General features: G+C 42.1%; 1 long non-coding RNA gene and 1 pseudogene across 1 annotated transcript in view; both read right to left on the reverse strand.

Annotated features, from left to right (window-relative positions):
• Window positions 1-385: 385 nt before the first annotated feature.
• On the reverse strand, window positions 386-10,480 carry LOC132374514 (class I histocompatibility antigen, Gogo-C*0203 alpha chain-like; annotated as a pseudogene).
• Window positions 10,481-15,141: 4,661 nt separating this feature from the next.
• LOC132374515 (uncharacterized) overlaps window positions 15,142-23,545 on the reverse strand; it is a 31,329-nt gene continuing 22,925 nt past the window's right edge. The window contains exon 3 of the long non-coding RNA XR_009505681.1: window positions 15,142-17,560. This is a non-coding gene — a long non-coding RNA (uncharacterized LOC132374515). The remainder of the gene's footprint in view (window positions 17,561-23,545) is intronic.

Here is a 23,545-nt window from a genome sequence, read left to right on the forward strand (position 1 = left end):
CTCTAAGGTAAACACTTCCTCTATTACTCTGCTTATAGTACCCACTCTGCCCCTTCCCACCAGAACATGCTCCACAGGCCAACAACTTTGCCTGACTTTAGTTTTCTGAAGTTTCTTAGATGCAAAAATAGTGTGTCATGTATCTGACACACAACATATATATCGGTTGAATGAATGATCAGTGGATAGCACCTCCATATTCTAAAGGCAGTATCTTTATTAATGTAGCCTAAGGCCACATGTTGTTCTGTGGCAGCTACAGCACGACATCTACTCTCACTGGTGTCAATCCTGCCTTGCTTTTCTCACAAGTGCTGCTCTCCCTCCCTCCCTCCCTCCTTCCTTCCTTCTCCTTCTTCCCACACCAACCCTCCTGCACACCACAGCACACAACTTCTTTCCCTCTTGAGAAAACAATGGTCCTTGACCTATGCGTCCTATTTTCCAATCCACTGTAAAGCTAAAGTAGACTCAGCTTTATAAATCCATGAGTCTGGCCTGAAGCCAGCACTAGCACTACTAGAGCTAAGGGCAGGGAGAAGGAGTAGTGAGCAGAGAAGATAAGAGGAATTTCTAAGATGAGAAACTATCAGATCCCTCCTCTCTACTAATTCTGGGATCTGGTTCCTTAAAGAAAGGTTGGGGAAAAGACGGAAAGAACAATCCAGAAAATAGCCTTAGAAGGAGGGCAAGAGCTGGATGAGTCAGAAAACTCATTTCTGCAGACCACTGACACTACAGTGAGCAGGGAGCTCCTGGGCCTTGTGGGGACAATGACAGGCAAAATCACTCCTGCTCCTGTCAAGAGATGGGGGACACCCAGAGTAAAATGAGACTAGAATTCATACCCAAGAACAAGAAGAGGCGTAATTCTCTATAGAAACAAATAAAAAATAATAATAAACACCCAAAAGATGAGGGCTGAGGGCCAGACCCAGTCCTGAGTCCTGGCTGACCCAACCACGTAAAGTCCTCACTGCCCAGAGTCCAGAAGACAAGACAAGGTCCAGGTGATGTCCGAGTCCCTGTGATCACAAGTCCTGGTGGGACAAGGTTCTACTGAAGGGACAAGGACAAAGAAGCTGAGAAGATGTGACCAGGAGTGACCACATCAAAGCCCATGATGCAGTGAGCAAGGAGTGGGCACAGGCCGTGTCCACGCTCGGCTCCTCACAGCCTCCTCCTGTCCCACCTGCAACAGACAGAGCACAGCAAGCACACGGATTCTGGAAGGTTCTCAGCACTTCCATTTATTTCTCGCAAAATTTAAGAATCTTCCTATCTTTTAATTAACCCACCAACACCACCTCACGACAAGAATCAGAAGAAACAAATTCATATCCAGATTACTATTTTCAATAAGGAGTAAGAAACTGCAATTCAGTGCAACGTGAAGTTAAGACAGGGATGGAGGTGGCCCAACCCCACCTCTGCTGGAACAGGCAAGTGGATCAGGGAAGAGAACACAGGTCAGGGTGGGGAGGGGTCGTGGTGGGCAGGGGTGGGCCAGTCTCCCCACCTCCTCACATTATGCTAAGAGGAACACAGACACATTCAGATGCGAGCTGCAGAAACAGAAGTCAGGGGATCCAAAGTCACAAAGGAGGGGGGTGGGGCACAAACAAATCTTACATCACTCAGTCCCACACAAGGCCATTCTCTCATACTGTGAAAGAAAATAATCATGAACAAATTCAAGTCAATCACCGTAAGTGGTCCATTCTTAACAGCCCCCCACATGCTCAAAATGTCCCACTCAAAGAATCTCCATAACCCAGTGTGTTCCCTCTGCCCCAGCCTCTCTCCCATTTTGGGCCCTTTAGGGCCTCACCTTTAGAATCAGTGAGAGCATCAGAGCCCAGAGCACTGTCACTGCCTGGGGGAGAACAAAACAGGACATGGCCAGAGCCCAGAGATGTGACTAAAGAAGGAATCATGGGGTGGGTGAGCTCCCCCATCGGCTCCCGTCTGCACTATCCCAAGGATCTCAGGGTTCACCCTCCACCACCACCTCTGCTCAATACTTACTTGCAGCCTGTGAATAGCCCCCTCTTTTTCCACTTGAGGAAAGAAACACAGTGTCCTGTGAGAAGCCAGGGAGAAGGCAGGTCATGAGGCCCTAAAGGAACCCCCTAGTCCTGAACCCCAGGGAAGTTTCCAGAACTGTGACTGAAAACCCAGGGCAGGATCCAAAAACATGAAGAAAGTAGATGTGCAGGGACTGGACCAACCACCCTCCTGGAGGCCTGTCCTCAGTAGTGACATTCCCTGACCTTCAAATCCTAGGAATCATGTCCCCGTCACCAGATTCATCACGTTGATATTGGTCTCGATTTTCACATGTGCCTTACAAAGAATAAGTGAAAGCAAAAGGTCCCAAACTTACTAAGCACACATGTGTGGATGGTACTTCCCAGTAACGAGGCAAGCAGACTTCTACGTGGGCTTGAAACCCCACAGCGGGACAAGAAAACTCAGATTCCCTCCCTCCCTTCCCTACCTGATTGATTCTTCCTGCACATCAAAACCACGACAGCTCCAGCTGCCACAGCTCCAGTGACCATAAAGAAAACCACACCAGCAGTGTTGCCCTTGATGGAGATGGGAAGGAAAGTTGGCTCTGGGAAGGAAAGAGAAGGGAAGGGGCCCAGACCTCAGTCTTTAGTCCTGACCTTGATGAAGTTCTCCAGAAGGGCTTCTGCTTCCCTGAGAATCTCCCCGCTCCATTCCCCTCCTTACCCCATCTCAGCGTAATGGGCTCAGGCAGCCCCTCGTGCTGCACATGGCACGTGTATCTCTGCTCCTCTCCAGAAGGCACAAGAACAGCCGCCCACTTCTGGAAGGTTCCGTCCCCTGAAGGCCTGGTCTCCACAAGCTCCATGTCCTGGGTCTGATCCTCCCCATCACGCTGCCAGGTCAGGGTGATCTCTGCAGGGTAGAAACTCAGGGCCCAGCATCTCAGGGTGACCTCCTATTAGGGCCGCTGTGTTGGGCCACGTGTGTTTTGGGAGGCTCTGTGGTAGACAAAGCAGGGAGGGCTCAGGCAAGGGCTCACTGAGTGGCATCGACTCCAAACACCAAGACACCACAACTCCTGATGGTTTGGCTGCTGACCAGGGGGAGACAGGGAGCTTCCTCTATCTGAAGGTAGAGGGACCCATATTAAGCTGAGCCAGGTTAAAGACAAGGGTGTGGGAACTCAATCTAACATTCTCCTCCAGGATAAGAGCCTTTTCAAAGACTCTCCACTCTTATCAAGCCTTTGGTCAATGTTTCTAGATACAGGTGTGTATCTAGTGGAAAAGTGCCAAAAGGGTGAAAAACCTCCAAGGTTCTATGAAGTAGCTCTGTGCCCTCCTGAGAGTAGTTTCCTGAGCCTAATAAGAATGGGTGGGTCAGGACTTCCCTGGTGGTCCAGTGGTAAAGAATCCGTCTTCCAATGCAGGGGACGTAGGTTCAATCCTTGGTCAGGGAACTAAAATCCCACTTGCCACGGGGCAACTAAGCCCATGTGCCACAACTACTGAGCTCGCACGCCTCAACTAGAGAGCCTGCATGCCACAAACTACAGAGCCCATGCACTCTGGAACCCGTGCGCCACAACTACAGAGCCCATGTGCCCTGGACACTGCGTGCCACAACTAGAGGAGAGAAAACCCGCCCGCCACAACTAGAGAGAACCCCACGCACCACAATGAAAGATCCCACATGCCTCAACGAAGATCCCGCATGCCACAACTAAGTCCCAATGCAGCCAAAAAATTAATTAATTTTTTAAAAACCAGTGTTTGAATCAAAGCTTTTAAAAAAAAAAAAAAAGAAGAAGAATGGGTGGGTCAGATGGCACCATCCAGGAGACTCAAGATAGGAAGCCCCCCAGTCCACATCTCTGGCTTGCAGGGAAGTCATCATCAGCACATTGGCCCCAGCCATCCCACACTAAATATCTTACACCCCTGTGCTGGATCAGTTCTGGAGGAGACCCCCTCACCTCACCCACACTCTGGAGAGAGAATGGCCCAAGCTGGGGATGGGGGAAGGGCTGAGTGGGTGGGCTGTGGGAGGTCATTACCAGTGCGGTTCAAGCTCTCCCCTCCAAATTTCAAGTATCTCTGCAGCCACAGGACGCACTCTTTCTCCAAGTAGTTCTCGTCTCTCTCAATGAAGTTCCCACCAGCCTCCCATTTTCATTTGGTGTACTGAGCAATGAATGGTGCTGCTGTGTATTGCAGAGAGTCCGTATGCAAGCTCAGGTAGTCCTCACCATCATAGCCATACTGCCAGTGCCCCGTGGGCCTGCCGTCCTGCTGGAGCTCACAGCCGAAGGTGAACTGGAGGGTGTGGGGACCTGCCCACCCCCAGGGACCAAGCAGTGTCAGTCAGGCGGAGCCTGACTCCAAGGCCTCCACATCCATGGTTCCAGCTCCCCCACACCTTCCCATCTTATCTCTTATCTTCTCCTTAGAGGCCATTCACATTCTATAGACAAACTAGTTTTGTCCTGATACTGATCTCTTTTACTGGCTGTCAGCTCTGCTGTGGGGAGTGGCCTATGGTTGGTTCCAGGAGGTACTGAAAAAGCCATGGATGGGGAGTTACAGATTTGGACTTTGCCATGAACTGTGTTATTTGGGCAAGTTATTCAACCTCCAGGGTTCCACATTTATCTTGTGTAAATGGAGGGTTAGATTATGACCTTACAGGTCTCTTCTGTGCTAAGAGTCTCAGATTCTAAGCACAAGTTCCTGAAAACAGGATCACACTACACAGCATTAACACAGGAGGGCACAGAGTGCTAAGTACAGTTTTCCTTGAATGCTATGGACTGAATTTTATCCCTCCAATATTCATATGTTGAAGCCCTAAACCTCGATGTAACTTTATTTGGAGATTCTAGGAGGTAATTAAGTTTAAATGGGGTCATGAGCATGGTGCCCTAATCCAACAGGGATTAGGGGGATAGGGCGATCTCTCACTCACTCCATGTGAGTACACCAAGGAAAGTGAGAATGTGGCTGACTGCAAGCCAGGAAGGGAGCCCTCACCAGAAAGTGAACCCTGCTGAATCTTGGTCTTGGACTTTCCAGCCTCTAGAACTGTCAGAAAATAAGTTTCTGTTGCTTAAATCATGCAGTCTGTGGTATTTTGTTATGGCAGCCCGAGCAGACTAATACACGAGGTACTAGAGAATGCAAATAACATCAATAAGCCCAAACTGCTGAAAAATTTCTTGAATGAATTTCAAAGTCAAATATAAATAAATCTGAGATCACTGCAGCCTGGATTCACCACACTCTCCTCTGGGTTCCCACAGTCTCCCAGCTCAAACTCCTAGTCCAACACTGACATACTCTAACCTTACTGTGTATCATCACTCTCTTCTTATGCTGTGAGCCCTTAGATGGCAGGTACTATGTCAGTGCCTGTGAAGTAAACATCTGATAGACCTTTGTTGAATTCATGCTCCTAGAAGGATCAACTGGTAAAAGCTGAGCAGCCTCAGTATTCAGCTTGAATTGTACTTCTCACTGGTTTATGCCTTGATTTGGCTTCAAGGCCCTTTACAGACTTGTTTCAACAGAGCTAAACTCTCAAGAGCCATTAACTAGAAATGATTAAACTTCAGTCTATCCCCTGAACTCACTATGCCAAATCCCACCCCACACCTTGCTGCACCCTAATTTCCTACTGCTTGAAACATCTTTTACTTTCTTCATAGACCTAAGTAATACACATCCATCAGGTTCTATATAAAGTTCCGCCTCATTCATGAAACTCTGACCACTGGGGTGTGTTGCCTATGAACCTCAGTAAACTATTTCTCTGCTTCTCATTTGGCATTTAAGGAGGTTCCTGTCTTTGACATCTCTGGGTATGCATCAAAGGGTTAATAAAGTTTTCACAGAAGTGTGAGTACCCTCCCATATTAATTGTAAGCTCTCTGAAGACAAACACCAGGTTATACTTTTCTGGATCCCCACCTCCAGCACCCAAAAGAGACATACTAAGCATATGTCCATGACCCAATAAAACTGCTTAGTTCATCTATTTATTATTAAGTCATGTCAAACAGACCCTATGCCATTGTGACCAGACTAGCCCAGCTTTCATTCTCAAGTGTTAACTTGTACACGTTCTCCTGCCCCAGCCTGATCCTATGGGAACACTTGTAGAGAGGGCCTTTCACCCATGGGGATTGGTGTGATGTGATAACCACCACTTCCCTCTGCTTTTTCTGAGGCAACTACCTGTTTGCTTTTGTGTCAGCGCTTTGTTCAGACCATCCTCCATGGTTTGGTTGTAATATTGCTGCACATTCCTCAGATTTAAGTGGAAAATCTTCATCCGACTTGTGAAGATCTTGGTCTCATCCTCAAAGTAACTCGGCTCCTCCATCAACCACTGAACAGAAGACTTTGCCTTCATCTCCTCACTGTCATAGCGAATGAAGGGCTGGTCATCCACGAAGCCAAAAGCAGTAAATGAAGGGACTCCTGGAGCTGGCTCAGACACAGCCGAGTAGAAATAATGCAGAGAGTGTGATCCTGAGGTAAGAACAAGAGACAGTGGGTCAGAGCAAGCTCCAGAATTTACTGAGTGAGGATCTAGGGAATGAGTGTGTGTGCACGTGTGTCTAATAAGAGACACACGGCACACAACATAAAACAATGAAAAAGACAATTACAACACTTGGCATAAGTGAATTCAAATCCCACACAGAGTACGCACTGAGAGAATTTGAAGAAATAAATATATACACACCCATATGTATACACATACAAATATATATGTATACACATACAAATATATATGTATATATATATTTACATACATACAGAGTAAGAGATTGATTTACTTTAAGGAATTATTAGCTCATGCAGTCTTGGAGGGCTGGCAAGTCCAAATCTGCAGGGCAGACCTGCATGCTGGATACCTAAGGAAGACTCGATGTTGCAGTTTGTGTCCAAACGCAGTCTGGAAGCAGAATTCCCTCTTCCTCAGGAGACCTCAGTCTTCCCCTTAAGGCCTTAAACTGATTAGACAAGGCCTACCCACATTATCACTAGGGTAATTTACATTACTCAAAGTCTACTGATTTTTTTTTTCTTTTGGCCATGCCATGTGGCTCACAGGATTTTAGTTCCCCGACAAGGGATCGAACCTGGGGTCCTGGCAATGACAGTGTCGAGTCCTAACCACTGGACCACCAGGGAATTTCCAAAGTCTACTGATTTACATGTTAATTTCAACTAAAAAATAACTTCATAGCAAAATCTAGACTAGTGTTAGACCAAATAGCTAGGTGCCAGGATCTAGTCAAGTTGACACATGAGATTAACCATCGCAAGCACTTAGCACAAATACATAATTACATAGTACATATACAAATGTATATATAAAAATATATGTGTATTATACATATATACACCATATGTATATGAGAGGGAGAGGAATAAGTGAAAAATCCATATACCTTACAAAGGTACCAGGAACATAAATTCATGTATAGCAGATATATAATATAGAAAGTACAAATGCCCCATAATAATATCCAAGAGAGAACCACTATTAACTATTTGTTCTAAATTTCCCCCTTTTTTCCCCTATTCATACATTAGTAAAGATGGATGGAAGTTTGAAATAAATGTTTCTTCCAATTCAGATTGTTCTACACTTTTAATTTATCATGTGGACATGTTTCCTGTCCATATATATAGACTCTTATCTTTTTTCCTAATGACAAGTGTGGTATTTCACTGTATGTACATAGCTTATTTAACTATTCCAGTACTGTTTTTCCCAATTATTCACTAATATACATAATGCCTCAAAAGTATTCTTGCACTTATTTCTTTGCATACTAGAGAAAGTGTTTCTATGAATTCTTAATTTAAGTGGAAATGTTGAAACAAAGCTTATGAATAGTTTGAATATTAATAGGTAGTACCAAAGTGCTCCACAAAAAGATCATCAATTTATACCCACATTAACAGGAGAATTTGCAATATATAGTTTTTTGTTTGTCACTCAACAGATTATTTAATAAGCAAGTTTCACTCAATAGATTATTTAAAAAGTCAACAAAAACTTGGGAGGGCCTTTTCTACAGAATTAAAGTGTGTTTTTTGTTTTTTAATTGAAGAGTTGCTTTACAATGTTGTGTTAGTTTCAGGTGTACAGCATAGTGATTCAGTATTTTGGCAGATTATATTCCATAATAGATTATTATAAGATAATGGGTATAATTTCCTTTGTTATACGATAAATCCTTATCTACTTTATATATAGTAGTTTGTATCTGTTAGTCCCATACCCCTAATTTGTCCCTCCCCTCTTGCCCTCTCCTCTTTGGTAATCACAGATTTGATTTCTATGTCTGAGTCTGTTTTGTTTATACATTCATTTGTATTATTTTTTAGATTCCACATATAAGTGATGTCATATAGTATTTTTTTGTCTGACTTATTTCACTAAGCATAATATTTTCTAGATCTATCAACATTGCTGCAAATGGCAGTTGAAATATATATTTTTTAATGTACTTATGTTGTAATTAGAGAGGTTGAATATAATTTCATGTTTACTGGGCAACTGAATTTATTCTTCTGTAAATTACTTATTCATATCATTTATATGCTTTTAACGGAATTGTTTTTCTCTGTTAAGAAGAACCTCTCCATTTTTACCCCTTGGTGTGGTCTCCTCCTTTGATGAATAAGTCCCTCTCACCGTGAACTGACTCTGACCCCACTCAGATCTAGACTCCATGAAGAAGCACCTGCTGAGTCAAGTCAAGAAGTCCTTCCTGAGGAACCAAGACAGTGGACATGCAAGCCAGCGGTCCCTCTGTCTGTTCTCTGCCAATCCCTACTGTGGCCCTGCACCTGAACAGGGGCTATGCAGGGAGCAAGGCTGTTGTTAGATGTTCAGAGACACTGAATTCCAGGGAATGATGGTGAAGAGAAAGAAAAAAAAAAACAAGAGCATAAGAAAGACGAAAGACACTGCATACAAACTCCCCTTTATTCTTTCTAAGGTTCAGTCCAGCAGCCATATCCTGGATGACTTGGTCCATTCAGGCAGACAGGAAATGTACAAATATGGAAAAGTTCACACCTTACTCCCATTAAACACTCTCACCAAACCAGTTAGGTTTGCACAGAAATAAAGTCTGTTTCCTAAATATTATCACTGTGTTGGAGCATTTCCTCTGTGGTCTGCTATTATTTCTTTGTTTTATTTTAATTCTTTTAATAACTGTATGAAGTGACATTTAAATTCCATGTTAGAGGTGAGAAAACTGAAGCTTAGTAGCAAAGCTTTAATTAGAACACATCTCTCTCTCTTGCTCATAAATAGGTGAGACAAAAAAAAAAAGAGTGAAACCGACATCACATTCATGCTGCCAGATATGAATGTCAAGAATTTGTTTCATTTTCCATCGAGTTTTTCCTTGCTAGTCCAGAAACATTTTAATCAGCAATTAAGTCATGAGCCTGGCTTTCCATCTGGTTTTCTTAGTACACCTCTAGACTCTGAAGTTTAACAACAGCTGCTGAGCAACCATGCATAGGACACCTGAGGCTGGAGACAACGGTTTCTCATTAGTTTGCATAAAGGAAAATCCAAAAATAGCAGCTTGGGGTGGGGAGAGCTTTACATAGTTTCGGGTCGGGGTTTTCCTGGATGAGTCATATTTAACGAGTACATCAGTGAAGCACTTCTTCCATCTGAATAAATGTGAATGTTTGTGCGTGTTATCTCTTTCAACTCTGTCATTAACCAAGCTTCTGATAAATAAAAAAGAAGTTATTTAAAATATTTTATCCCATCTTTTTAGATTTCTGTTTTTGTAAATTTTTATAATGTGCATAATGTATTGGTACAATGGAACATCTACATACTTTATAAATAAACACACACTTTAAACTGTAAAGAAAGATGATTTAAAACCTTGGACACCATGGACCCCAAACTCTTGCTTCTGGCTGTGGCTCTGCCCTTCGAAATATTCAACAAGCCTCTTTTCTAAGTGGCTTTGAAGAACCAGAAACATCTATTCTGAGGAAGAATACGTAATTCGTAACTTCCAGCCTCGTTCAGAGATCTGCCAGCTTCCTTCTTGTTTGCACTACATGCCCTTCTTTGACAGAGCCCGCACAATAGTAAGCCTGTGACAGCCTGCACCAAGATTTTGGAAAGTCACCCTTGAGCTTCCAGTGCTCTGAAGTTCCATTCTGGAGTTTTCCTCTGCCGGATTCGGTTTCCCCTGCAACTCTTCCCAGCCCGCTGCCCCCAGTTCCCCACTCAACGGGCTCGGGTCTCTGGCAGGAAGGTCAGGAAGGAGTGAAAGAGGACAGGGGCCCACAGCATCGCCTCAGCTGTTATGATTGGCCCCAAGGCCCCCCAGCACAACCGGGACGGGGCACTCAGCGCCGGGGCAGCCGGCTTCACTCCAGCTCTTTACCCAACAGGGCGGGGCCTTAGAGGTACAAAAACTGCTGAGGGCGAACAGGAAAGGGTTGGGGAGGGAAACTAGAGCACCAGCCAGAGAGAGATAAGCACTGCAAAAACGCTCTCTGGAAAAGTCCCACTGGAATTGGTTTCGGAGAAAGTCCCAGATGAACAGGAAACGCTCCCGGTCCCGCATAGCCAACGCCACACCAAGTCAGCCAGTAGCTCAGGGCTGGTCTAGAGGCACCCACCCCCTTATTGGACTTCAGATCCTAGGCAGGTCTCTCAGCTTAGGAGCCTTGGTTCCTTCCTCACCCAATGCAAATAATGTTCATCTATACATAGAAAACCACAGAGAAGTTAAAAGAGTGATGTAGCAACTTGGAAAAATATAGCCATATATGGAACGTAATAAACATACAATTAAAATTGAATTGGACTTCCCTGGTGGTGCAGTGGTTAAGACTCCGAGCTTCCAGTGCAGGGAGCACAGGTTCGATCCCTCGGCTCGGGGAAGTTCCGGAGGCCATGGGGTGTTGCCAAAACTTAATTAATTAATTTAAAAAAGAAAAAACAAACCTGGGGACTTCCCTGGTGGCGCAGTGGTCAAGAATCCGCCTGCCAATGCAGGGGATATGGGTTCCATCCCTGGTGGAGGAAGTAAGATCCCACATGCTGCAAGGCCACAGGGAAAAACAAAGTTACATATTTAGGGGGGAAATCGGCAATAAATACACAAAAATAATGTTCTGATTTGGGGTGATTTTTTTCCCTCCAGTTCCAAGTTTTATGGAATGCACTGCCTTTGACTTATAACAGCTAATTAATCAGTCACATTGGCAATCATTTCACAGTACATACATATATCAAATCATTATATCCTACACCTTAAACTAATATAATGTTATATGTCAATTTTACCTGAAAAACTGGGGATAAAAATAAAATGTCCAATTCAAATAAGTTCAGCAGGAGCATTGTTTGTATAAGACAGAAACTGTTATGAGGAACCTGGGAGGGGCAGTTACCCTGCCTACTCTGGGCAAAGTGAGAGGACTGCTGGGTCACAGAGTTGCCTCAGAGGGTGAGGGAAGCTCTCCTCCCTGGTTTGGCGGTTCAAGTGGACCAGGTTCAGACCCCCACAGTGGGTTGCTGGGGGTGAGGGAGGTTGGTAAAGCTTGGGACAAGGACGTAGAGCCAAGAGAAAGATTAAAAAACAAAAACAAAGGACATCCCCTTTCCCTTTCCACCCGGCTTCTCTTTTGCTCACATCTGTATGGTTGAAAGCATACCCTGATAGGAGCCAGTAGGGACCAGAAGTCAGGACTTCTCCTACCTTCTGTTTCTCTAATCTCCCTAATCCTGCCTCCCATAAATCACCACACCCCCACCCTACCCTATCCCAACGGCCATACTCACTGGCAAGAATGGCCTTCGGCATTCCCTGGAACAGCAGCAGTAGGAGGTGAGCCCTCATCACACCAATTCTTATTATCAAGCGCAAGGTCATTCAGGGGGACCCAGTACAACACAACCTGCAACTTGTAGCTAAAGCCAGGGGAGCAGAAGGAACAAAGATGTGGGCTAGTCCTCAGAAGAAAGCAAAGGGTTTAGCAGCCAATAGTTCCTGTGATATATAGTTCCTGTGACTATCTTGATAGCTTCAGCTTTGTAGTAAATTTTGAAACCAGGAAGTATGAGCCTTCTGATTTTGTTCTTCATTTCAAGATTATTTTGGCTTTTCTGGTTCTCTTTCATTTCCATATGAATTTTAGAATTAGCTTGTCAATTTCTGCAAAGAAGTTAACTGGGATTTTATAGGGATTGCATTGAATCTGTAGCTCAGTGTGGAGAATATTGCCATCTCAATAATATTAAGTCAGGACTTCCCTAGTGGTCCAGTGGTTAAGACTCCGTGCTTCCACTGCAGGAGGCATGGGTTTGATCCCTGGTCGGGGAATTAAGATCCCGAACGCCACACCGCCAAAAAAAAAAATATTAAGTCTTCTGATCCTTGAAAGTGATAAGTCTCTCCATTTATTTAGATCTCCTTTATTTTCTTTCAGCAATATTTTTTTTCATTTCAGAGTATAAATTATACACTTAATTGTTATATTTATTCCTAAATATTTTATTCTTTTTGATGCTATCACTCATGGAACTGTGTTCTTACGTATATTTTGAATTGCTCATTGCTACTGTATAGAAATACAACTGGGGGGACTTCCCTGGTGGTCCAGTGGTAAAGAATACACCTTCCAATGCAGGTGACTTGGGTTTGATCCCTGGTTGGGGAACTAAGATCCAACATGCCCCAGGGCAACTAAGCCCGAGCACCACAACTACTGAGCCCGCATGCCGCAAACTACAGGGCCCACGCGCCACAACTAGAGAGAAGCCCGCACGCTGTAAGGAAAGATCCTGCCTGCTGCAACTAAGACCTGTCACAGCCAAAAAAAAGAAAATAAAATAAAATGTCAAATAAACTTTTTTTAAAAATACAATTGATTCTTGTATATTAACCTTTGTATTTGTTTTCTGTTGCTCTGTAACAATATTATCACCAACTTGTCTGCTTAACAGAATAGTATCTTATCTCACACAACTTATCTCACAGTTTCTGTGGGCCAGGAGTGGAGTATGATTTAGCTATGTCCACTCAATTTTGGACCATCCCATCCAAAATGGTGTCAGCAGGGCTGGGGTCTTATCTCAAAACTTTACTGGGGAAAGACTGGTTTCCATCTTATGTGGATGATGGCAGAATTCAGTCTCTTGTGGTTTTGGGGCTCAAGGTTTCAGTTATTTGCTGGCTGTCTGCTGGAGGCTGCCCTTGGCTCCTAGAAGCTGGCCTCAGATCCTTGCCACATGAACCTCCCAACATGACCACTTGTTTCATTAAAGCCAACAAGGGAGGAAGTGTCTTTGCAAATTTGGGATCACAGTCCTATGTAACAAGGTGTAACAAGTGACATCACATCACACATGCTGTATTCTATTGATCAGAAGCAAGTCACAGGTCCTGCCCAAACTCAAGGAAGATAACGCAAGAGTGCAAATGCCAGGATGTGGGGCTCATGGGGGCCATCTTAAAGTCTGTCCACCAGTCTGTCATCTGACCCCTTATAATTCATGTCCATCCCATATGCGTAATAAATTCACCCCCTCCATGAACACCAAAGCTCTCATCCCATTACAGTATCAGCTCAACATCTAGAACCTCTTCATATAAATAAATCAGGTCCAGGCATGGATAAAGTTCCATGAATATAGTTCTTTTCAATTTGTCAATCTGTAAAACTAAAAACAAATTATCTGCCTCACACACTCCAACATATGGTAGGACAGGCGTCGGATAACAGCTGTAAACATTCCCATTCAATATGGGGAGGGGGGATAATGGAGATACTATTGCATAGCAATTCTGGTATTCAGCTGGGCAAATGTTGGATGGGATGGTCCTGATTAAGTTTCGAGACCTGAGAATAATTCTCAGGGTTTTTGGCTCTGCCCTGTGGACGCTTGATTCCACCCTCTTAGTCATCCTTCCTTTTTCATGAAAGGCAGCACTTGTTTGTACCTGAGTCATTTTATCAGCTTGTTTCCTACCAATAGAATCTGGGGGGGCCTGACAGCAACCTTTCCTTCCCGTTCTGCATTCTCTTCATCCTTTTCAGTACGAACTGCCAGTGATTTTATTGACTAACCTTCTTATAAAACACTGTGGGCCTTCCATGGATTTCACTGGTGTTGACAATTAGACAAAGGCCACAAACACAGATCTTTTCAAGATCTTGGGCTCTTGCTGAGATGGCTGAGGGACAAGATATTTAAGCTTCCTAGAATTGCTATGGTTTAACTGAGAGGTTCTATGAGGCATACACTTAGTATTTTTAAAGGGCCTGTTTAACTGAGAGGTTCTATGAGGCATACACTTAGTATTTTTAAAGGGCCTGTTTAACTGAGAGGTTCTATGAGGCATACACTTAGTATTTTTAAAGGGCCTGTTGTGTGACTGAATTTTACTTGATGCTTAGGTCTTTCTGAGGTTTTAACTAAAATTGTAGAGTCATACCCTCAGCTTTTTCTCTATGCCATGCTTTCCTGATAGTGCTGAAAATTCATTTCTAATTTTAATGCTTTTTGTCATCTGGAGAGGCTGAGAATTTTCAAAATAATCAAACCCTGGTTCCTTTTTTCTTTAGCTCTTCTTCCCTCAATTTATCTTTCTCCTCTTACATGTTACTATAAACAGTAAGAAGAAAGCAAGCAGCACCTGCAACACGTTGCTCAGAAATCTCCTTAGCTATATAACCAGGTTCATTGCTTACAAGTTCTGCTTCCCACATAACTGTAGGAGATAATTTAGCTAAGCTTTCCACTACTACTTAACAAAGACTTCCTCTTCTTCTAGTTTCCAATAAGATGTTCCTCATTTCCTTCTGAGCCCTCATTGGCAGATTAAAGCCCAGGTTTCTACTAAGTGTGTTCACAGAAATGTAGGCTTTCTCCAGCATGCTTCTTTCTTTCTTCCTTTCTTTTTTTTTTAATTTAATTTTATTTATTTATTTTTCATACAGCAGGTTCTTATTAGTTATCTATTTTATACACATCAGTGTATACATGTCAATCCCAATCTCCCAATTCGTCCCCCCAACCATCACCACCCCCACTTTCACCCCTTTGTGTTCATACTTTTGTTCTCTACATCTGTGTCTCTATTTCTGCCCTGCAAAGCGGTTCATCTGTACCGTTTTTCTAGATTCCACATATATGCATTAATATACGGTATTTGTTTTTCTCCTTCTGACTTACTTTACTCTGTATGACAGTCTCTACATCCATCCACTTCTCTACAAATGCCCGAATTTTCTTCCTTTTTATGGCTGAGTAATATTCCGTTGTATATATGTACCACAACTTCTTTATCCATGCAACTGTAGATGGGCATTTAGGTTGCTTCCATGACCTGGCTATTGTAAACAGTGCTGCAATGAACATTGGGGTGCATGTGTCTTTTTGAGTTATGGTTTTCTCTGAGTATATGCCCAGTAGTGGGATTGCTGGGTCATATGGTAATTCTAGTTTTAGTTTTTTAAGGAACCTCCATACTGTTCCCCATAGTGGCTGTATCAATTTACATTCCCACCAACAGTGCAAGAGGGTTCCCTTTTCTCTACACCCTCACCAGCATTTGTTGTTTGTAGATTTTCTGATGATGCCCATTCTAACTGGTGTGAGGTGATACCTCATTGTAGCTTTGATTTGCATTTCTCTAATAATTAGTGATGCTGAGCATCTTTTCATCTGCATCTTGGCCATCGGTATGTCTTTTTTTTTTTAATATTTATTCATTATTCTACCTGTGTGATTTGTATCATTGTATTTTTTTTATTTTATTTATTTATTTATTTATTTTTAGCTGTGTTGGGTCTTAATTTCTGTGCGCGGCCTTTCTCTAGTTGTGACAAGTGGGGGCTACTCTTCATCGCGGTGCATGGACCTCTCACTATCATGGCCTCTCTTGTTGCGGAGCACAGGCTTCAGACGCGCAGGCTCAGTAGTTGTGGCTTACGGGCCCAGTTGCTCCGTGGCATGTGGGATCTTACCATATCAGGGCTCAAACCCGTGTCCCCTGCATTGGCAGGCAGATTCTCAACCACTGCGCCACCAGGGAAGCCCCCATCTGTATGTCTTCTCTGGAGAAAAGTCTATTTAGGTCTTCTGCCCATTTTTTGATTGCGTTGTTTGTTTTTTTACTATTGAGCTGCATGAGCTGTTTATATATTTTGGAGATTAATCCTTTGTCCGTTGATTCGTTTGCAAATATTTTCTCCCATTCTGAGGGTTGTCTTTTCGTCTTGTTTATGGTTTCCTTTGCTGTGCAAAAGCTTTTAAGTTTCATTAGGTCCCATTTGTTTATTTTTGGTTTTATTTCCATTACCCTAGGAGGTGAGTCAAAAAAGATCTTGCTGTGATTTATGTCAAAGAGTCTTCTTCCTATGTTTTCCTCTAAGAGTTTTATAGTGTCCGGTCTTACATTTAGGTCTCGAATCCATTTTGAGTTTATTTTTGTGTATGGTGTTCGGAAGTGTTCTAATTTCATTCTTTTACATGTAGCTGTCCAGTTTTCCCAGCACCACTTATTGAAGAGACTGTCTTTTCTCCATTGTATATCCTTGCCGTCTTTGTCATAGATTGGTTGACCATAGGTGCGTGGGTTTACCTCTGGGCTTTCTATCTTGTTCCACTGATCTACGTTTCTGTTTTTGTGTCAGTACCATATTGTCTTGATTACTGTAGCTTTGTAGTATAGTCTGAAGTCAGGGAGTCTGATTCCTCCAGCTCCGTTTTTTCCCCTCAAGACTGCTTTGGCTATTCAGAGGCTTTTCTGTCTCCATACAAATTTTAAGATTTTTTGTTCTAGTTCTGTAAAAAATGCTATCAGTAATTTGATAGGGATTGCATTGAATCTGTAGGTTGCTTTGGATAGTATAGTCATTTTCACAATATTGATTCTTCCAATCCAAGAACATGATATATCTCTCCATCTGTTTGTGTCATTTTTTTTTTTGAGAGAGAAATTTTATTTTCACACACACACTGTATTTTATTTTTACAAGAGATAAATAGACTGACATCAAGCATTGTACATGGATGACCACAACAAAAGCAACAATGATTGCAATTACCAAACATGAAACACACTCATACTATGTCATAATATTGACATTCAGTCCAGTAATCCTCCACTGTAGCAGCTCCTTTACTTTGCAGTGAAAACTGATTTGTATATTCTTTGCCTCTGAGTCCTTGTGGGATTTTTTTTTTTAATTCAAACAGAAAGTCACAAAAATTATACTCATCCTCATGAGTTCACTCAGTCCCATGTAATTAATTTTTTTTCATCTTGATCTTTTGTTAGCACTTTTATGAGTTCATCAGTTTTTCATTAGAGTTCTGAAAATGCTTATTTATTCAGTTCAGCAGTACAGTCAATTACCAGAAACCTGTACTTGTCAGAGTCTTTTCCATGAATTTCTTGAAGATGAAACCCTTTTATAGGAACATATTTGCAAAAGCATCAGAGTACACCCAGAACTGTCTGTAAATGACAAAAGAGTTTAAAATGACCATGGTTAAAGATTTGATGAAAGTTCATAATAATGCAGTTGACAAGAAAATTAGTTATTTCTGAGATATACATTTTAAAGTAATAACTAGGATTATGACTTATAACATTATACCAGAACATATAAGATATTTAGAAATTTCATGTAATGTCTGAAACATTTATATTAACATATTTCCATACACATAACCCAATGAAAGTTTAGTATTAGTTGGTTTGTTTGTTTGTTTTTTTATACTGCAAGCTCTTATTAGTCATCAATTTTATGCACATCAGTGTATACATGTCAATCCCAATTGCCCAATTCATCACACAACCATCCCCACCCCACCACAGTTTTCCCCGCTTGCTGTCCATGTCTGTCCTCTACATCTGTGTCTCAACTTCTGCCCTGCAAACTGGCTCATCTGTACCATTTTTCTAGGTTCCACATACACGGGTTAATATACGATATTTGTTTTTCTCTTTCTGACTTACTTCACTCTGTATGACAGACTCTAGATCCATCCACGTCTCAAAAAATGACTCAATTTCGTTCCTTTTTATGGCTGGGTAATATTCCATTGTATATATATACCACATCTTCTTTATCCATTCGTCTGTTGATGGGCATTTAGGTTGCTTCCATGACCTGGCTATTGTAAATAGTGCTGCAATGAACATTCGGGTGCATGTGTCTTTTTGAATTACGGTTTTCTCTGGGTATATGCCCAGTAGTGGGATTGCTGGATCATATGGTAATTCTATTTTTAGTTTTTTAAGAAAACTCCATATTGTTCTCCATAGTGGCTGTATCAATTTACATTCCCACCAACAGTGCAAGAGGGTTCCCTTTTCTCCACACTCTCTCCAGCATTTGTTGTTTGTAGATTTTCTGAAGATGCCCATTCTAACTGGTGTGAGGTCTGATTCCTCCAGCTCCGTTTTTTTCCCTCAAGACTGCTTTGGCTATTCGAGGTCTTTTGTGTCTCCAAACAAATTTTAAGATGATTTGTTCTAGCTCCGTAAAAAATGCCATTGGTAACTTGATAGGGATTGCATTGAATCTGTAGATTGCTTTGGGTAGTATAGTCATTTTCACAATGTTGATTCTTCCAATCCAAGAACATGGTATATCTCTCCATCTGTTGGTATCATCTTTAATTTCTTTCATCAGTGTCTTATAGTTTTCTGCATACAGGTCTTTTGTCTCCCTAGGTAGGTTTATTCCTAGGTATTTTATTATTTTTGTTGCAATGGTAAATGGGAGTGTTTCCATAATTTCTCTTTCAGATTTTTCATCATTAGTGTATAGGAATGCAAGAGATTTCTGTGCATTAATTTTGTATAGTGCAACTTTACCAAATTCATTGATTAGCTCTAGTAGTTTTCTGGTGGCATCTTTAAGATTATCCATGTATAGTATAATGTCATCTGCAAACAGTGACAGTTTTACTTCTTCTTTTCCAATGTGTATTCCTTTTATTTCTTTTTCTTCTCTGATTGCCGTAGCTAGGACTTCCAAAACTATGTTGAATAATAGTGGTGAGAGTGGACATCCTCATCTTGTTCCTGATCTTAGAGGAAATGCTTTCAGTTTTTCACCATTGAGAATGATGTTTGCTGTGGGTTTATCATGTATGGCCTTTATTAGGTTGAGGTAGGTTCCCTGTATGCCCACTTTCTGGAGAGTTTTTATCATACACGGGTGTTGTGTTGAATTTTGTCAAAAGCTTTTTCTGCATCTATTGAGATGGTCATATGGTTTTTATTCTTCAATTTGTTAATATGGTATATCACATTGATTGATTTGCATATATTGAAGAATCCTTGCATCCCTGAAATAAATCCCATTAGACCATGGTGTATGATCTTTTTAATGTGCTGTTGGATTCTGTTTGCTAGTATTTTTTTAAATTAATTAATTAACTTATTTATTTTTGGCTGTGTTGGGTCTTTGTTGCCGCGCACGGGCTTTCTTTAGTTGCAGTGAGCGGGGGCTACTCTTCGTTGTGGTGCGCAGGCTTCTCATCATCGTGGCTTCTCTTGTTGTGGAGCACGGGCTCTAGGCATGCAGGCTTCAGTAGTTGTGGCACGTGGGCTCAGTAGTTGTGACTTGCAGGCTCTAGAGCTCAGGCTCAGTAGTTGTGGCGCATGGGCTTAGTTGCTCCACGGCATGTGGGATCTTCCCAGGCCAGGGCTCGAACCCCTGTCCCTTGCATTGGCAGGCGGATTCTTAACCACTGTGCCACCAAGGAAGCCCTGTTTGCTAGTATTTTGTTGAGGATTTTTGCATCTATATTCATCAGTGATATTGGTCTGTAATTTTTTTTGTAGTATCTTTGTCTGGTTTTGGTAACAGGGTGATGGTGGCCTCGCAGAATGAGTTTGGGAGTGTTCCTTCCTCTGCAACTTTTTGGAAGAATTGAGAAGGATGGGTGTAAGCTCTTCTCTAAATGTTTGATAGAATTCACCTGTGAAGCCATCTGGTCCTGGACTTTCGTTTGTTTTAAGATTTTTAATCACAGTTTCAATTTCATTACTTGTGACTTGTCTGTTCATATTTTCTATTTCTTCCTGGTTCAGTCTTGGAAGGATACCTTTCTAAGAATTTGTCCATTTCTTCCAGGTTGTCCATTTCACTGGCATAGAGTTGCTTGTAGTAGTCTCTTAGGCTTTGTATTTCTGCCATGTCTGTTGTAACTTCTCCTTTTTCATTTCTAATTTTATTGATTTGAGTCCTCTCCCTCTTTTTCTTGATGAGTCTGGCTAAAGGTTTATCAAATTTGTTTATCTTCTCAAAGAACTAGCTTTTAGTTTTATTGATCTTTGCTATTGTTTTCTTTGTTTCTATTTCATTCATTTCTGCTTTAATTTTCATGATTTCTTTCCTTCTACTAATTTTGGGTTGTCTTTGTTCTTCTTTCTCTAGTTCCTTTAGATGTAGGAACCTAAGATTGTTTGAGATTTTTTTCTTGTTTCTTGAGGTAGGACTGTATTGCTATAAACTTCCCTCTTAGAACACTTTTTCCTACAACCCATAGGTTTTGGATCATGTTTTCATTGTCATTTGTCTGTAGGTATTTTTTGATTTCCTCTTTGATTTCTCCAGTGATATCTTGATTATTTAGTAACATATTGTTTAGCCTCCGTGTGTTTGTGTTTTTTACGTTTTTTTCCCTGTAATTGATTTCTAATCTCATAGCGTTGTGGTCAGAAAAGATGCTTGATATATGATTTCAGTTTTCTTAAATTTACTGACGCTTGACTTGTGACCCAAGATGTGATCTGTCCTGGAGAAGGTTCCGTGTGCACTTGAGAAGAAAGTGTAATCTGCCGTTTTTGGATGGAATGTCCCATAAACATCAATTAAATCTATCTGATCTACTGTGTCATTTAAAGCTTGTGTTTCCTTATTAATTTTCTGTCTGGATGATCCGTCCATTGGTGTAAGTGAGGTGTTAAAATCCCCCACTATTACTGTGTTACTGTTGATTTCCTCTTTTAGAGCTGTTAGCAGTTGCCTTATGTATTGAGGTGCTCCTATGTTGGGTGCATATATATTTATAATTGTTACATCTTCTTCTTGGGTTGATCCCTTGATCATTATGTAGTGTCCCTCCTTGTCTCTTGTAACATTCTTTATTTTAAAGTCTATTTTATCTGATATGAGTATTGCTACTCCAGCTTTCTTTTGATTTCCATTTGCATGGAATATCTTTTTCCATCCTCGCACTTTCAGTCTGTATGTGTCCCTAGGTCTGAAGTGGGTCTCTTTAGACAGCATATATATGGGTCTTATTTTTATATCCATTCAGCGAGCCTGTGTCTTTTGGTTGGAGCATTTAATCCGTTCACATTTAAGGTAAATATCGATATGTATGTTCCTATTACCATTTTCTTAATTGTTTTGGGTTTGTTTTTGTAGGTCCTTTTCTTCTCTTGTGTTTCCCACTTAGAGAAGTTGCTTTAACATTTGTTGTAGAGGTGGTTTGGAGGTGCTGAATTCTCTTAGCTTTTGCTTGTCTGTAAAGCTTTTGATGTCTCCGTCGACTCTGAATGAGATCCTTGCCAGGTAGAGTAATCTTCCCTTTCATCACTTTAAATATATCGTGCCACTCCCTTCTGGCTTGTAGAGTTTCTACTGAGAAATCAGCTGTTAACCTTATGGGAGTTCCCTTGTAAGTTATTTGTTGTTTTTCCCTTGTTGCCTTCAATAATTTTTCTTTGTCTTTAATTTTGGTCAGTTTGATTACTATGTGTCTTGCCGTATTTCTCCTTGGGTTTATCCAGCCTGGGACTCTCTGCACTTCCTGGACTTGGATGGCTATTTCCTTTCCCAGGTTAGGGAAGTTTTCGACTATAATCTCTTCAAATATTTTCTTGGGTCCTTCTCTCTCTCTTCTCCTTCTGGGACCCCTATAATGCAAATGTTGTTGCATATAATGTTGTCCCAGAGGTCTCTTAGACTGTCTTCATTTCTTTTCATTCTTTTTTCTTTATTCTGTTCTGCAGCAGTGAATTCCACCATTCTGTCTTCCAGGTCACTTATCCATTCTTCTGCCTCAGTTATTCTGCGATTGGTTCCTTCTAGTGTATTTTTCATTTCAGTTATTGTATTGCTCATCTCTGTTTGTTTGTTCTTTAATTCTTCTAGGTCTTTGTGAAACATTTCTTGCATCTTCTCGATCTTTGCCTCCATTCTTTTTCTGAGGTCCTGTATCATCTTCACTATCATTATTGTGAATTCTTTTTCTGGAAGGTTGCCTATCTCCACTTCATTTAGATGTTTTTCTGGGGTTTATCTTGGTCCTTCATCTGGTACATAGTCCTCTGCCTTTTCATTTTGTCTGTCTTTCTGTGAATGTGGTTTTTGTTCCACAGGCTGCAGGATTGTAGTTCTTCTTCCTTCTGCTGTCTGCCCTCTGGTGGATGAGGCTATCTAAGAGGCCTGTGCAAGCTTCCTGATGGGAGGGACTGGTGGTGGGTAGAGCTGGGTGTTGCTCTGGCGGGCAGAGCTCAGTAAAACTTTAGTTCGCTTGTCTGCTGATGGGTGGAGCCGAGTTCCCTCCCTGTTGGTTGTTTGGCCTGACCCAGCACTGGCGCCTGCAGGCTTTTTGGTGGGGCTAATGGTGGACTCCGGGAGGGCTCACGCCAAGGAGCACTTCCCAGAACCTCTACTGCCAGTGTCCTTGTTCCCACGGTGAGCACAGCTACCCTCTGCCTCTGCAGGAGACCCTCCAACACTTGCAGGTAGGTCTGCTTCAGTCTCCTATGGGGTCATTGCTCCTTCCCCCAGGTCCTGATGCACACATCACTTTGTGTGTGCCCTCCAAGAGTGGAGTCTGTTTCCCCCAGTCCTGTCAAAGTCCTGCAATCAAATCCCACTAGCCTTCAAAATCTGATTCTCTGGGAATTCCTCCTCCCGTTGCCAGACCCCCAGCTTGGGAAGCCTGACATGGGGCTCAGAACCTTCACTCCAGTGGGTGGACTTCTTTGTTATAAGTGTTCTCCATTTTGTGAGTCATCCACCCAGCAGTTACGGGATTTGATTTTATTGTGATTGCCCCCCTCCTACCGTCTCATTGTGGCTTCTCCTTTATCTTTGGATGTGGGGTATCTTTTTTGGTGAGTTCCAGTGTCTTCCTGTCAATGGTTGTTCAGCAGTTAGTTGTGATTCCAGTGCTCTCACAAGAGGGAGTCTTCCCTTCCTTCCTTCCTTCTTCCTTCCTTCCTCCCTTTTTCTTTTCTTCCTTTCTCTTTCTTCCTTTTTTCTTTCTTTCTTTCCTTCCTTCCTTTTCGTTTTCTTTCTTCCTTTCCTTTCCTTTCCTTTCCCTTCCTGTGAAAGCACTGAGTCCTAACCAGTGGACCACCAGGGACTTCCCTCCACCATGCTTTTTTTTTTTTTAATATTTATTCATTTATTTGGTTGCACCAGGTCTCAGTTGCAGCAGGCGGGCTCCTTAGTTACAACTCACA

The sequence above is a fragment of the Balaenoptera ricei genome, chromosome 11 (assembly GCF_028023285.1).
Source record: "Balaenoptera ricei isolate mBalRic1 chromosome 11, mBalRic1.hap2, whole genome shotgun sequence".
Classification (NCBI taxonomy): domain Eukaryota; kingdom Metazoa; phylum Chordata; class Mammalia; order Artiodactyla; family Balaenopteridae; genus Balaenoptera; species Balaenoptera ricei.